We start from the raw sequence: 15,513 nt of genomic DNA, 5'->3' as shown, positions 1-15,513 counted from the left end.
AGAGAGATAGGTGTTTAGGGAGAAATATTAATTTTGAGGCCAGAATGTCTTTGTAAGTATGCGGGTTAACTATGTGTTTGGAGGTATAAATGGCTAATTGGCAGACTGGCAGAAGTTGTTAATTTTAGTACTATTACAGAGGAAGCAACCCAAGATTTGGATCATGGAAAGGCCCTAACTCTCTATGAGTACTTGAGAAAAATTGCTTTTTGGGGCTCAGTTTCTAATTGCACAAAACAATAGAACTAAATTAAGTGATACCTGAGCTCCCTCTAATTTCAAATCTATGATCATGATTTTTGATGTGATTTATTGTGTTGAAGAATTATTATAAGGCATCTTATACTCCTGAAGCAGTATCAAGAAAATTTTCTGACAGTAATTTCAGAGTTAATCTGCTTCTCTGTGTGCCTAACATAGGGATTTCAAACTTCCTTTATTCATTTCAGATTTTACACAATTCTAAAACTCACCCTCCAGACAACTGTTTAAATGGTGAAAGCACAATTAGCTCACATTTACACTGTTCAGACAGAAAGGCATTTCTATTTCTCCATAGTTCCAGCAATAGTTTATTTTAAAACTAGTACAATATTCAGTAAGAATAACTGTGCCAAGAAAAAAAATCAAAAACTGGCTCCTGCCCCACTCTCCCTTTTTTCCCATTAGCTCCATCTTTCTATTTCTCTGCTCTTTCCACAAGTCCCTCAACAAACTGCTGGTCCTGGAAGACAGAAGGAACTACAATCAATCCAGGCTTGTTAAACTCACTTACTAATAAGCACATTCTTCCATGAAAATGTCACGCTTACTTACCAGGGTCCAAATGAGTAATGATGGTAGAAAGATTTCAATGTAACGATGTAACTGAATGATAGAATGAAGATCCACCCAAGTTGAATCGAAGAAAAAAAAGAGGCAGGGCTAAAGACTGTATCCTGGGGGTCAGTACAAAAATAATGCCTGTAGTCAGGAGAAAGTCAGGGCCATAGACCTGGCCTTTTATGGCCAAGAAGGCAGATAAATTTAGCAACCAAGCAGGGTGGGGTAGAGGGGAGATAAAAAAGAACAGACACAGCTTCAGGAATTCAGGCTAGCAAGACCTCAAGACGACATTACCCCCTCTAGGGAGGTCTCACCTCACTCAACCAAAAAGGAAAGATTCGTTTTGCTGCAAGAGAGAATGCAATGTTTTTTGGTCAGCAGAATTTTTAAAAGCATATGAAAGTTCCCAGGGAAAGAACAGTCAACGTTGGGAGTGAAAAGAAGTCAAGTAATTTGAACCTCAGAACATAATTGGAATGTTCATGGCAAGCTGCAGGCCTCAGAGTTCTGTTAATAGTACAAGTACAGTAGAGATAAATGAATAGACAATGAAAGAGGAGCAAGGAGAAAACTGGAAGCAAATGTCATTAAGAAATAAATTAGATAGGACTACTGGTGTTGAATCAGCTGTCACAACTTTCTCTCATTTATTTAATATATATACATTATATATATGTATGTATATTATATATATATGAATATATGAGTCAAAGGTTCAGTGAATGGACTGGTTGATTGTACATTGAACACACTGTCCTGTGAAACAAAATATTTCTCTTAATGCAGAGCCTATAAGGCAACTAAGTAGTGCTGAGCTAGGAAGACCTGAATTCATACCCAGCCTCAGAAACTTACTGTGTGACCCTGGATAAGTTAGTTAAAAAAAAATGATAAATCCTGTTTGTCTCAGTTTCCTCATCTGTTAAATGAGCTGGAGAGGAAAATGGAAGACCGCTTCAGTATCTTTGCCAAGAAAAACCCAAATGGTGTCACGAAGAGTTGGATACAACTAAAAAACAACAATGTCTATAGAAAAAAAAAAAAAAACTATTACTAACTTCATGGGTTAAAGTGATGCTTATATATCTATTGTTTTGCAGTATAGTGAGGTTCTATACTTTGTGTGTGTGTGTGTGTGTGTGTGTGTGTGTGTGTGTGTGTTGGAGGGAGGAGTAATTACATGAATTGAGCTGGACGGGGAGGGAATCATATCTTCCTTTACCCTACAAATATCAGCATGTAATGCTAGGAAGTTCACTGATTTTTTTCCGGGGGTCATTTTTCTCACTGGTAAAATAAGAGATTTAGAACAGGAAGTGTGGGACAATGAAGAGAATTATTAATTTGGAGTTATAGGACCTCAGATGAAATACCAGCTGTGCTTCCTCCTATCTGTGTGATCCTTAGCATCCTTTTTCCATGCTGCTGTGACCTCATCTGTGAAGTGACAGTATTGAACTAATGACTTCTGAGGTACCTTCCAACTCTAAATCAATGATCACCTAAAATTACTTATTAAATCTTGGCGTATGGTGTTCCTGTGAAATTTTTTAAAATGGCAGAAATTCAAACATTTCTGCACAAGACTTTAATGAAATCAACAATTAGTTGATTTATTTATTCTTTTCAAAAATATATAATGGGAAAGAAATGAATTCTTAAACAAGGAACAGAAATACAGGAAATAAAACAGGTAATTTTGACTACTGGAAACTGAAACATTTTTATGCAAATAAAATTAATATATCTCAAGTAATAAAGGGAGTATTATACTTTGTATATGGAAATAAGTCTTTATGTAAAATATTTTTCATAGTAATCAAAAAAGCATTTCCAAAAGATAAGTGCTCAAAAAATTTGAACTTCTCAAGAAAATGCCAACCATTAACAGCCATATGAAAGAATGCTTCTAATCACTAATATTAAAAGAAATAAGAATCAAAATAATGTTAAAATTGTTTTGTTATCTTTGCCAATTTGCTAGGAATGAGGCTTTAGTGAAATGAGGCTTCAAACAACTCTAGTTAATAGTCATATTAACTCTCTCTCTCTCAATATATATATTATATTATGTAGAATATAATATATATATTGAGAGAGAGAGTCATATATAACATATATAACTCTAGTTAATAGTCATATTATAGACCTTCAGTGTTTGTAGGGTTTTTTTTTTTTTGGTTTGGTTTGGTTTTCTCACAACTGCCCTGTGAAAATATTATCTCCATTTTATAGAGGAAGACACTAAGGGTCAAAGAAGTGATTTGTCCCCAGTCATAAGCCTAGTAAGCACAGGTAGTAAGATTCAAAGCAAGGTTTCCAGATTTCAAATGCATTGCACTCTCTACTCTATTTCCCCTGTATCATGGCCACAATAGACTCACCTATGTGTGCATATTCTATTTGAAAGCATTATACATAGCAAAATCAACATTTCAAAAGACAAATTCACCTTGAAGTTTTCAAATGAATTCTGCTGACATCGTTGATAAAATTAGATTCTCTTAAGGCATATAATCCCCCCTAAAGAAGCAAAGGGAGACTAATTTTAGCCAGTTCAATTCCCACAGTGCTTTCTAAATAGCCAATGCAAAGCATTGGGGTGATTATATTTTTAGAAAAGACCTAGAAACTCCTGCAAAGGGTTTGCCTCCAGTGCTATAGTTAGCTTTGGACACAGGAGAACAAATGTCACCATATTCACTATTTCTCATAGGTATAAAAGGAATCTATCAGTAGATAACTATGAAACCTTAATATGTTTACAAAATATACATGTAGTACTATTTAGCTTTTTTTTTTTTTTTAACTTTCCAGGTAGAAGTCATTATATCTACTAGCAGAATAGGAAGTGATTGAGAGCAAATCCATGTATATGTATAAGGGGAGAAACAATTTGAGATATTCTGTAGAAATTTATTTTATTTTATTTATTTATAAGAAAAACACAAGTTATTTTTAATCAAGATATGGGAAATTAATTTGGAAGAGTGGCTGATTTTAGTTGTTCAACAAAGAAAATCAAGGCAGGAGCAAACCATCAATACTCAAAGAGAAAAAAATTCTGTAAAACATCAGTACTTTCACTAATTTCATTTTAGATGAAAGAAAAGGGAGTAAATCTAGTATGAAACTTTCTATCTATAGCATGTAAATAATTTTCTAAGATTATTAGTAGCAATCTTATGAGGTAGAAACTTTCCCCTTATCCTATGGAGAAAAAAATTAAACACAAATATATTAAAGTTATGAAAAACTGGAACCAAAATGGGGCCCACTAGTTGGAGAATAACTAAATAATTATAGTATGTGAATGTAATGGAATATTTCTATAAGAAGCTATGAATAGAAAGGGTCAGAAAAACACAGGAACACTGTCAGAGTGAAATAAGAAGACCAGCAGAATAATAAGCATGTCAATAACATATTAAAAACCTGCATAAAGTGAAACAAAATGCTGAGTAGTTATAATAATCAATCTTGGCTTTGGAGAAAAGAGGAAACACCTGTCCTTTTGGTAAAGAGGTGAAGTGCTATAGAATGCTATATATACTGTGCTTGTTTTTCTTTGTTACTAGGAGGCAGTCATGCCTTATACAGAACTGTATATCTGGAAATAACTGTAAATTAAATATTACATGTTTATACATATACACATATGGATTATGTCTACACTTTAAATTCTATATATGGTCAGGTTTTGAAAGTTTAAAAATTTTTTTATAAAAACCTGTTTCTGTGTTATTCTTGTATTAAACTTTGGTGTTTTGTATAAAAGCTGACTATTCAATCCTAGTCTCACTCATAAACCAAGTAGATGATTGCCTCCTTATATGATATTAAAGGACTCAGAAGGTCTCCATTTCCCAGCCTCCAAAATCCTTTACTATCTGCTGAATGAAGCTTTAAATTTCATTAGCTAAAGAAAAATTGTTTGCATGATTCTGGCTTTGCAATGTTTCTGATCTTCATATAACCAGCATCTACAGAGAGAGATACCTAATGGAAAAATCTGTCTTTAGGGAATCTGGCTTTCATTTGGATTCTGAGCCAGACATCTTTCTTAATGAAGAGAAAGACCTTTGGGGAATATACCTCTTCCTGATTTATTCTTTGCTTGATATTAATGTAGCAAAATTTAGAGTAGACCACATTTACTTGTAGGCCACTCCTCATAATCTTGGCCTGTAACTTAACTTGTTTCAGTAGTTGATCTTAATGTCCTAAGTTCTACAGAAATTACATGGGGGAAATTAAGAAAATTGCAACCTCTTTTCTATTAATTAATCAGATGGCTCAAACCCACACCTCAGTTCATTAAATATTATTTATGGGACAAATTGAAACAATTTCCATTTCCAATAGTTAACATGTTAAATCCATTAATCTTCTTTGACTGAATATATTTTAAACTTATTGAATATTCAATTTTTAGCAAATGTAATCAATAATAAAAAGTCATAAATCTTTGTAATTATGACATAACTATTTATATATTACACAATTTATTATTAATATGCATTTATTTAATAAGTAATGATTGAAATTATCTGTTCTTTACTCCTTAGTGTGAATAAAAGGAATAGGAAGAAAAGAAAATATACTTGAACTGGAAACCTAGGATTTAAGGGTGAAAAGAAAGAGAAATAGCATGAATGAAAAGGATTAAAGAATGGAAGAGGGAACTAATGCTGAGCAAAACAAGCAGAACTGGGAATACATTGTAAACAATAACAGGAAGAATGTACATTGATCAACTATGAAAGACTTGGTTCTTCTCAGTGGTTCAGTGATCCAAAGCAAGCCCAATAGACTTTGGACCGAAAATGCCATCTGCATCCAGAAAAATAACTAAGGAGACTGAATGTAAATGAACCCATGCATGCTATGTTCACTTCTTTTTTTTCTGTTTTTTTTTTCACTCCCATGGTTTTTCTCTTTTGCTATGATTTTTCTCTCCCAACATGATTCATAAAACAAATAAAAGTTTAAAAAAAGATGGAAATTAATCTATAATGAACAGAACCAGCTACACCCAGAGAAAGAATCCTGGGAAATGAGTATGGATCATCACATAATATTTCCACTCTCTGTTATTGTTTGCTTGCATTTTTTACCTTCTTTCTAAATCCAATCTTTCTTGTGCAACAAGATGACTGTATAAAGATGTATACACATATTGTATTTAAGTTATACTTTAACATATTTAACATGTATGGACTACCTGCTACCTAGGGAAGGAGGTAGAAGGAAGGAAGGGAGAAGTTGAAACAGAAGTTTTTGTAAGGGTCAATGTTGAAAAATTACCCATACATATGTTTTGTATATAAAAAGCTATAATAAAAAAAATTTTTTTTAAAGAATGGAAGAAGATCCTTGCAGAGTGTGTTCAGTGTCTATTACTGTTGACTCCTATCATCATTTCTTATCTCCCTTTATACTTCTTTCCTCATCTCTACCTAAAATAAATACTCAGAAGGAGAATATCACTAATCCTTCTGCTCCAAGTTTTCACTCCCTTACCTAAACTGCCCAAAGATTTTTAAAGGACCCTTCTATTAAATCAAAATCTTAGTAGTTATTGTTTATTGATCTCAAGGACACTCCCCTTCCTTCCTCAATGAATTCAGTTCTTGACTCACAATCTTTCTCTCTTCCCAAACTCCTTTCATACTAGAGGTTTTCAATAGATATATTCACACTAATTCAAGCACCTTAATCTCCTTGTTCATCAACTTATTCATTTCCACCACTACATCTTATCCATACACAGAAATAGTCATGCTGTTGATCACCCATAATGAGGGAATTCTGAAATTCCCTCATCACCATTAGATTTCTACCTCCTCCTCTGCCTTCTAATTACAAATCATGTTCTTTGTTTTCACCAGTGACTCCCTACTTCACAACCTAGTCTCCTTCTACCTTTCCAGTCTTTTTACACCTTAATCCCATACTCCAATGACAGTGATAGCTTTGCTGTTCCAAGAAGATACTCCATCTCTCAGCTCTGGCCACTTGAAACTTTTTCCTTCCCCACCTTTTCCTACTAGTTTGCCTGGTTTCCTTTTAAGTCTCAGCTGAAATCCTGTCTTTTAAAGGCAACCTTTGCTAATCCTTTTTAATTCTAGTTCCTTCCCTCTATTAATTATCTCTTATTTATGCTATATATGGCTTGTTTACACATTTTTGAAATGGTTGTCTCCCCCCATTAGATTGTGAGCTCTTTCAGGGAAGGAACTGTCATTTGCCTCTTTGTGTTTCCCCGGCGTCCAGCATAATGTTTGGCACACAGTAGGCACTTAAAGGTTTTTTCAGTTGATTGACCTGACATTTAGCTCCTTAATCCTCAGTTTTCTTCTAGACAATCATTCCTGCATAAGCCACATTCTCTGCTTTTCCTCATCTTTACCTTTTTGGTGAATCAGGTATACTATTCTGTCATTTTCTCTTGAGTTTCTTATCCACTTATCATGTTAACCAATTATACCCTGCCAAGTCTCAGCCTTGGATTGCTTCCTACCATCCACTGTCTTTGCTCCTTCATGTATGCAGTTGAACAAAGTTAGAGAAAATCACCCACCATCCTGACTAGATTCATTATAAATTTAGTTTACATAACCTCAACTGGGTTCTCATTGATACTAGGTAATTATTTTATATTTCCCTATTCATTAGAGAGGTTCTTCTAAATTTTTCATTCCTCCTCAAACCTCCCATGGCTTCCCCTTCCCTCATCCTCTCAATTGAGAATTTTGCTTTATATTTTACTAAAAAAAATGAAGCCATTTGTCAAGATCTTTTTCTTCTCCTCTTCCTTATTTTATGCCTTTTGTGACTATCATCTTTTTCATTCCTGTATCATACATGATGAGGTGGCTCTTCTGAGCCAACACCTCTACATGCATAAGTGATCCTTTCCTTCCATTATCTAACATAATGGCTTAAACCTAGCAGGTGTTTTTAAAATGCTTTTTATTAAGTCACCTCCTAATTGGAGATCTTTAAGTCATGTGATAAAGAGGTTTTCTATTTTTAAGCTGTGCCATGGCTAGTGAACATTTGGAGCACTCAAGAAAGAGTAGGCAGACTATTCATTAATTTGGGTCATTAATTTTCGTTTTCATACTTCAGCTATCATCATTTTTTTGTTTGTTTGAACTGGTCTTTTTTCCTTCTTTAGTTGGAGTTTCTCAGATAATAATGTATTTAAATTTCCATATGGTACAATTTCTGTTTTGCAGCAGAGAGAAAGACGAATCAAAATAATTTTGCAATTGAATTATCTTTCAAAGGGAGCTAAAAAGGAACAAATATTTGTTCTATTTCTAATGTTTTCAGATATAAGAGTAACTTAGATTTATGCCCTTTTTTACTGCTGCAAAGAATATTCACATATTGTATTAGATAATTCTTGTCCTATGAGACTGTTGGTGCAAATATGTTTATTTCCATTTCATAGGTGAATAAACTGAGGTTTAGAGAAGTGAAACCATTTGTGCAGATCACCTCACTTGTGTTACAACAAGGACTTGGAACCTACTTCCAGACACTTGGCCCACTATCAATTTCACGACTACATGATATGGTTCTAAAGTGATTAGCCAATAGTTCTTAGCAGGAATGAAAATCATGACTGTAATTTGATGCACACCTCTGTACATGTTGTTACAGGGGAGGTCTAATTCTTGACTATCTTAATGTTCCTCCCAATTTCTTCTTCCAAAATCACTCTCAGGTATCCAAGTGAAAGAAGATACTTTCAAATGTGTCAGCGTGGCAACTTTAGCCAATTCAGGTACCTCATTTTAAATGTTCATGTCCATAAGTGGTCAAAGAATGTGAACAAATAGTTCTCATAAGAAGAATCACAATATATTAAATCATATGAAAGATTTCTTCAAATTACTAATGAGAACTGAAACTCAGTTCTCTCAGAAGTTTTACTTGCAACTGAAAAAAAAATGGCAAAGGTAACAAAAAATGGAAATCGTCAATATTGGAAGGACTGTGGAAAAATAGGCATACCATTGTTGGTATATCTATGATTCATCTAACTATTCTGAAAAGCAACTTGGAGCTGTTCTAAAACTAAACTGACTAAAATGAATATACCTTTTGGCCTAGAAATTCCACTATTAGGTATATATTCTAAGAAGATCAAATATAAAAAGATCTCATACACATTAAATTATTTATAGTAGCATTTTTTGTATGGTCAAAGAACTGAAAATAAATTAGATACTTATTAATCAGAGAATAGCTAATCAAATGGTGGTATATTAATATAATGCTACATTACTGTGTGAGGAATGATGAGAATATGAAGAGTACAGAGAATTATGGGAAGGCATATGAATCAATGCAAAATAAGCAGAATTAGAAAAAATATGCATTATAATATCAAAAATGTACACAGAAAGCAAAAAAAATTATACTGAATTCAGTGTAATTATAATGATCAAGCTTGGTACTGAAGAAGATATAAATCTACTTTGCAGAAGTGAGAGTCCATGGATGTAGACCATAGTATATACTGTCAGATTTAGCAATATGTTTAGTTTTACTGTACTGGTTTTCTTTCTTTATTTTTCTTTTATAAGGGATACTTCTCTGGGAAGAGAATAGAGGAAGAATATATTTTGAAATTAAAGTTATATAAAAACAAAAAATGTCAATAAATTTTTTAAATAATATAATTTTTTAAAAAAATAACATTTCCTTTCTCTCTAATAGAATAGCTAAAAAAACTGCAGTTAATTGGTTTGGGTCATATAGCATCTTTTTCTTAACTCAGAACTCAAAAGGTCTCCTGTCACCCTCTTTACTGATTTGATTTATTATATTATCACAGCACTAATCAGAATTCAGGGTAGCAAGGTTGATAGAGTGCTGGGCCTGGAGTTAGGAAGATACCTCATTCTGAGTTCAAATTGGGCTTAAGACACTTACTAGTTGTGTGATCCTCCATAATTCACTTAACCTTGTTTGTCTCAGTTTCCCCATCTGTAAAATTAGCTGAAGGAAGAAATGCGAACTATTCCAGTATCTTTGCCAAGGAAACTACAAAGGGGGTCCAAAGAGTTGGATAGGACTGAAATGACTAAACACCCAAAAAATCATAATTCACTTAGCTCAGTTCTTTTAAATTATGATGTCACTAAAACCAATTTCCATTGCCCCACAGACTTTATAACAGCAAGAGCAAGCGATAAATATCAGAACTAATGGGAAAGATGAAACAAATTGTCATTTAGATTGTTTCATGATAGGCGAGTTACTTTCAAGTGTATTCTTGAAGACTGTGACCTAATTATTTATTAATTCATTGTAATAGCAGCATGCTATTACATTATTTATCTTTGCTGAGAGTTCTACCATTAATTATGTCAATTTCATCAAATGCCATCATTGTGATGTGTTTGCCGTTTAAAAGAGACTAGGGATTTAGAGTAAGTACTGGGAAGAGTTTTCTCATTGTTCCCAGAAACTTTTCCATTATCTTTGGAAGCTGGCTATCTAGAAAGCTATAATAGAGTTTGTAATAGATGTTACAGACATAACTAACTGAAAAAAACAGAGTCAGTCCTCTTAATAGATTCCCTTGTGCTTTTCATAAAGTAAAAATAAAATTTTGTTAAGAAATTCACCAAAACCATCGTATAGTTTGTCTCAGACATATAATTCAAGGTCAAGTGAAAAAAAATCATCTCACATGAAGATCTAAATAAATTTGTATAGAATAAAGTAAGGAGAATAAGGATAACAATTTATAGGAACAGTACAATAAAACAAACAATCCTAAAAGCGTTAAGAACCTAATTAATACAATCAAAACCATGATTTCATATTACTGATGAAGAAGTATATACTTCCTGACAGAGAAATAATAGTCATGATGCATTATATAGCATCTTGAGTCATATATATGTACAGTATATGTATATATGTATATACATAAAACATTTTGCTTGACTGAATATTATTATAAGGTTTTTCTTTTTTTTAACCAAATATGTGGGAGAGATGAGAGGGGGAAAATTATTTTTTGTTAATTGAAAAAAAATGCAATAAAAAAGAATGGTCCTATATACATCTAAATGTTTATAAAGTTTCTTGTAGTGTATGGAACTGAAGACAAATTATATGCTCAGATATTTTTGTTGTTGTTCAGTCATTTTTCAGATATGTCCAACTTTTCCTTACTCTATTTGAAGTTTTCTTGGCAAAGATACTGGAGAAATTTTCCATTTCCTTTTCTAGCTCATTTTACAAATAAGAAAACTGAGGCAAACATGGTTACATGCCTTGTCCAGTGTCACACAGCTAGGAATGTCTAAGGCCAGATTTGAATTCAGAAAGATGAGTCTTCCTGACTCCAGGTTTGTCACTCTAGTAATCAAACAAATTGAGTGCAGAGAACTCAATTGGAATCAGGGAACCTCTGATTAATTTAGTCTTCAGACTTACAGTGACAATGAGGTATTAAAATCTTGACCCTTGGGGCAGCTAGGTGGATCAGTGGATAGAGCACCAGTTGTGAAGTCAGGAGGACCTGAGTTCAAATTTGGCCTTAGACACCTAACACTTCCTGGCTGTGTGACCTGGGCAAGTCACTTAATCGCAATTGGCTCAGTAAAAAAAAAAAAAAAAAAAAAATCTTGACCCTTTGAGACCGGTAAAGATTTTCATTAAAAACTTGTAAAGGTCATGGGTCATATCAGTATGTGACAGACTGACAGATTATAAAGAGAGGAAAAACTGGGAGTGGTCTATTGGCACCTTGTTTTACAAGGGTTTGATGACCTGAAGGAAAGACAGTACAAAGAAAGACACTTGTTTACTCCTTAAGGAGTTGTGCAGAAGGGCCTCAATCAAATTGAAGGATTTATTGGATGGCTAGCCATTGTCTGACTGAAAGATTATGCTCTTGATGACCTTAAAAAAAGCAACTCTCTCTCTTTCGAAGTGGGTAGAGCACCAGCCCTGAAGTCAGCAGGACTTGAGTTCAAATGTGGCCTCAGACACTTCATACTTCCTAGTTATGTGACCCTAGACAAGTCACTTAACCCCAATTGCCTCAGCAAAACTTTTAAAAAAGCAACTCTCTCTGAGGAAAGTCATTCATCTTTGTCAGTCAAGGAAAGAACTTGCTATGAAGTATGAAGCTAACTTTTGAGTGAAAAATGCTCTTTCCCTTTTGCATCCAACCATTTCTAGAGTGCAGCAATGGCAGGATTTTGCTCTCCTCCCCTCCACTGTCTCATTGGCAGTGGTATCTTATAGTAGAGAATTCAACCATCAGGGAATGCCCAGGATGCCGGGCAAAGATCAAGCCCAAACCATCTGTGTCAATGAGAGTCACCGTGAGGAAAAAGCCCAAGGAAGTAAGTGGAGCAACCTGTCCAGTAGAAATATTGTACTCAGGAGAAGCAGCATGAGTTGTTTGTCTTTTGTTCTCAAAGATGACCATGACATCAGGGAGGTGATGCCATGAGCCATGACAAGCAAGTGAATTGGATTTGAGTGAGGAGGGACTGTGCAAGGTCACCTGTCTCACTTTCCTTCCAAAGCCATTCGGGTCCAGTGAAAGGATATAGATCAGGATGACTGGAGATGGCCCTGCATGAAATGGGACTCAGGGGTAGCAGCATGAGAATACTATGAAAAAAAAAACAAACTTGTGTGGAGCCAAGATGGTAGAGAGAAGTGAGGAAATTCCCTGAGCTCTTCCTAGTTTCCCTTGAAAACAACATAAAACCAAGCCTCTGAACAGATTCTAGAGTGACAGAACCTACATTGAGATGAAATGAAACAATTTTCCAGACCAAGATAGCTTGGAAGGACTTCAGGAAAGGTCAGTCTCACTTGGGTAAAAGAAAAGTATAGTCCAGTGCAAACAGTATCTGGGCAAGCCAATGGGAGGGTCTTAACCATAGCACAGATTAGCAATCAAGACAATAAAACAAACAATCTTGAAAGCATTAAGAACTCTGATTAACACAAGAAATTGAACTAGCCATTAATGAACGCCCCAAGAAAAAGTCTCCAGAGACAGATGGATTTACCAAGTAAATTCTACTAAACATTTAAAGAACAATGAATTCCAATACTATGTAAACTATTTGGAAAAAACAGGTGAAGAAATCAAACCAAACTCCTTTTATGATGTAAATATGATCCTGAAAGCTAAATCAGGAAGAGCTAAAACAGAAAAAGAAAATTATAGACTAATTTCCCTAATTAATATTTAATACAAAAGTTTTAAATAATTAGAAAAAAGATAACAGCACTTTATCACCAGAATAATATGACCAAGTAGGATTTATAGCAGAAATGAATGGCTGGTTCAATATCAGGAAAACTATAAGCATAATTGACCATATCAGTAAAAAAAAAAAAAACTATCAAATCACATGATTATCTCAATATATGCAGAAAAAGCTTTTGACAAAATATAGTACTCATTCCTATTAAAAAACACTAGAAAGCATAGCAATAAATGGAGTTTTCCCTAAAATAATAAGCAGCATTAATCTAAAACCATCAACAAGCTTTATATGTAATGAGGACAAACTAGAAATAGTCCCAATAAGATCAGGGGTAAAACAAGGATGCCCATTATCACCGCTTTTATTCAATATTGTGCTAAAACTGTTAGCTTTAGTAGTAAGAGAAGAACAAAAAATTGAAGAAATTAGAACAGGCAAGGAGGAAACAAAACTATAAGTCTTTGCAGATGATATCTTGCTATATTTAGAGAATCCTGGAGAATCAATTTTAAAAACTACTTAATAACTTAAGCAAATTTTGAGGATATTAAGAACAATTTTAAACCCCACATAAGTCACCAGCTTTTTTATATATTACCAGAATCCCAGAAGCAAGAGAAAGAGAAATCCCACTTAAAATAATTGTAGGTCATATGAAATATTTGGAATTCTATTTACCAAGACAACCCCAGAAACTATATGAACACAATTAACAAAATACTTTTTCACACAAATAAAGTTAGAGCTAAACAACTGGAAGAATATCAGTTGCTCATGGGTAGACCAAGCTAATATAATAAAAATGACAATTATCTAAATTCATCTACTTATTCCATGCCTCACCAATCAAAATGCCAAAAAAAATTATTTTATAGAACTAGAAAAAATAATAACAATATCCAAATGGAAGAACAAAAGGTCAAGAATATCAAGGGAATTAATAAAAAAAAATGCAAAAGAAGGTGGCCTATCCATATCAGACCTAAAACCATATTATAAAGTCATCAAAATCATTTAATATTGGCTAAGAAATAGAACAGTGGATTATTCCACTAATAATTAGTGGAACAGGTTAGATACACAAGACATACTAGTCAGTGACTATAGACAGTGACCTACTACTTAATAAACACAAAAACTCCAGCTTCTGGTATAAAAACTCACTATTGACAAAAAATTTCTGGGAAAACTAGAAAATAGTTTTATATTCACACTCTATACTAAGGTCAAAATAGGTTCATGAGTTAGATATAAATAGTAATATTATAAGCAAATTTAGGAGAGCAAGGGATAGTTTACTTGTAAGATCTTTGGAGAAGGGAGGAATTTATGGTCAAAGAAGAACTGAATAATATTATAAAATGCAAAATGGATCATTTTGATTGCATTAAATTAAAAAGGTTTTGTACAAACAAAACCAATGCAGTCAAAATTAGAAAAGATAAAATAAATAAAAAAATTAGAAGGGAAGCAAAAAATTGGAAAAAAATTTTTATAGTGTTTCTGATAAAGACCTCATTTCTAAAATAGAGATTTTTATAAATAAAGAAGTTTATAAGAATTGATAAGAATAAAAGTCATTCCCTGATTGATAAATGGTAAAAAAAAAAAGATGAAATGACAATTTTTAGATAAATTAAAATTATCTATAGTCATATAAAAATGCTTTAAATCACTGTTAATTAGAGAAATTCAAATTAAAAAAAAACTTTGAAGTATTACCTCATACCTCTTAGATAGGCAAGGCTAAGATGACAGGAAAAGATAATGATAAATGTTGGAGGAGATGTGGGAACACTAGGACACTAATGTATTGTTGATGATAGAGTTGTGAACTGATCAGCCATTCTGAAAAGCAATTTGGAACTATATCCAAAGGGGTGCAAAACTGTGAATATCCTTTAATTCAGCAGTATTACTACTGAGTCAGTATCGCAAAGAGATAATAAAAGAGGAAAAATGACTCACATGTGCAAAAATGTAGCAGCTCTTTGTGTGATGGCAAGGAATTAGAAATTGAATGGATGGCATCAGTTGAGGAATGGCTGAATAAGTTATACTATATGAATGTAATAGAATACTATATTTCTATAAAAAATAATGAGCAGGCTGATTTCAGAAAAGTCTGAAAAGATTTACATAAACTAGTGCTGAGTGAAGTGAGTAGAACCAGTAGAATATTGAACATAGTAAAAACAAGATTATGTAATGATCAACTCTGATAGACTTAGCTCTTTTCAGCAATAAATTGATACAAGGCAATTCCAATAGAGTTGGGATGGAAAATGCCATCTGCATCCAGAGGAAGAACTATGGAGAGTGAATGAAGATAAAAGCATCTTATTTTCACCTTTTTTGTATTGTTTTGTGTTTTTTCTCATGGTTTTTCCTTTTTGTCCTGATTTTTCCCTAACAT

General features: G+C 33.4%; 1 protein-coding gene across 5 annotated transcripts in view; it reads right to left on the bottom strand.

Moving 5' to 3' along the window:
* The window catches only part of MYOM1 (myomesin 1), a 162,981-nt gene extending 162,029 nt beyond the window's left edge, over positions 1-952 (bottom strand). For 3 of the 5 annotated variants that reach the window (XR_012483561.1, XM_074275922.1, XM_074275929.1), the window contains exon 1: positions 817-943. The gene's annotated coding sequence lies outside the window, so the exon portion shown is untranslated. Of the gene's footprint in view, positions 1-816 lie in introns of all 5 variants that reach the window. The other 2 variants (XR_012483560.1, XM_074275916.1) reach the window with 1 other exon arrangement.
* Positions 953-15,513: the final 14,561 nt, after the last annotated feature.

The sequence above is a fragment of the Sminthopsis crassicaudata genome, chromosome 1 (assembly GCF_048593235.1).
Source record: "Sminthopsis crassicaudata isolate SCR6 chromosome 1, ASM4859323v1, whole genome shotgun sequence".
NCBI lineage: Eukaryota > Metazoa > Chordata > Mammalia > Dasyuromorphia > Dasyuridae > Sminthopsis > Sminthopsis crassicaudata.
This window is presented reverse-complemented; position numbering and strand designations above follow the sequence as displayed.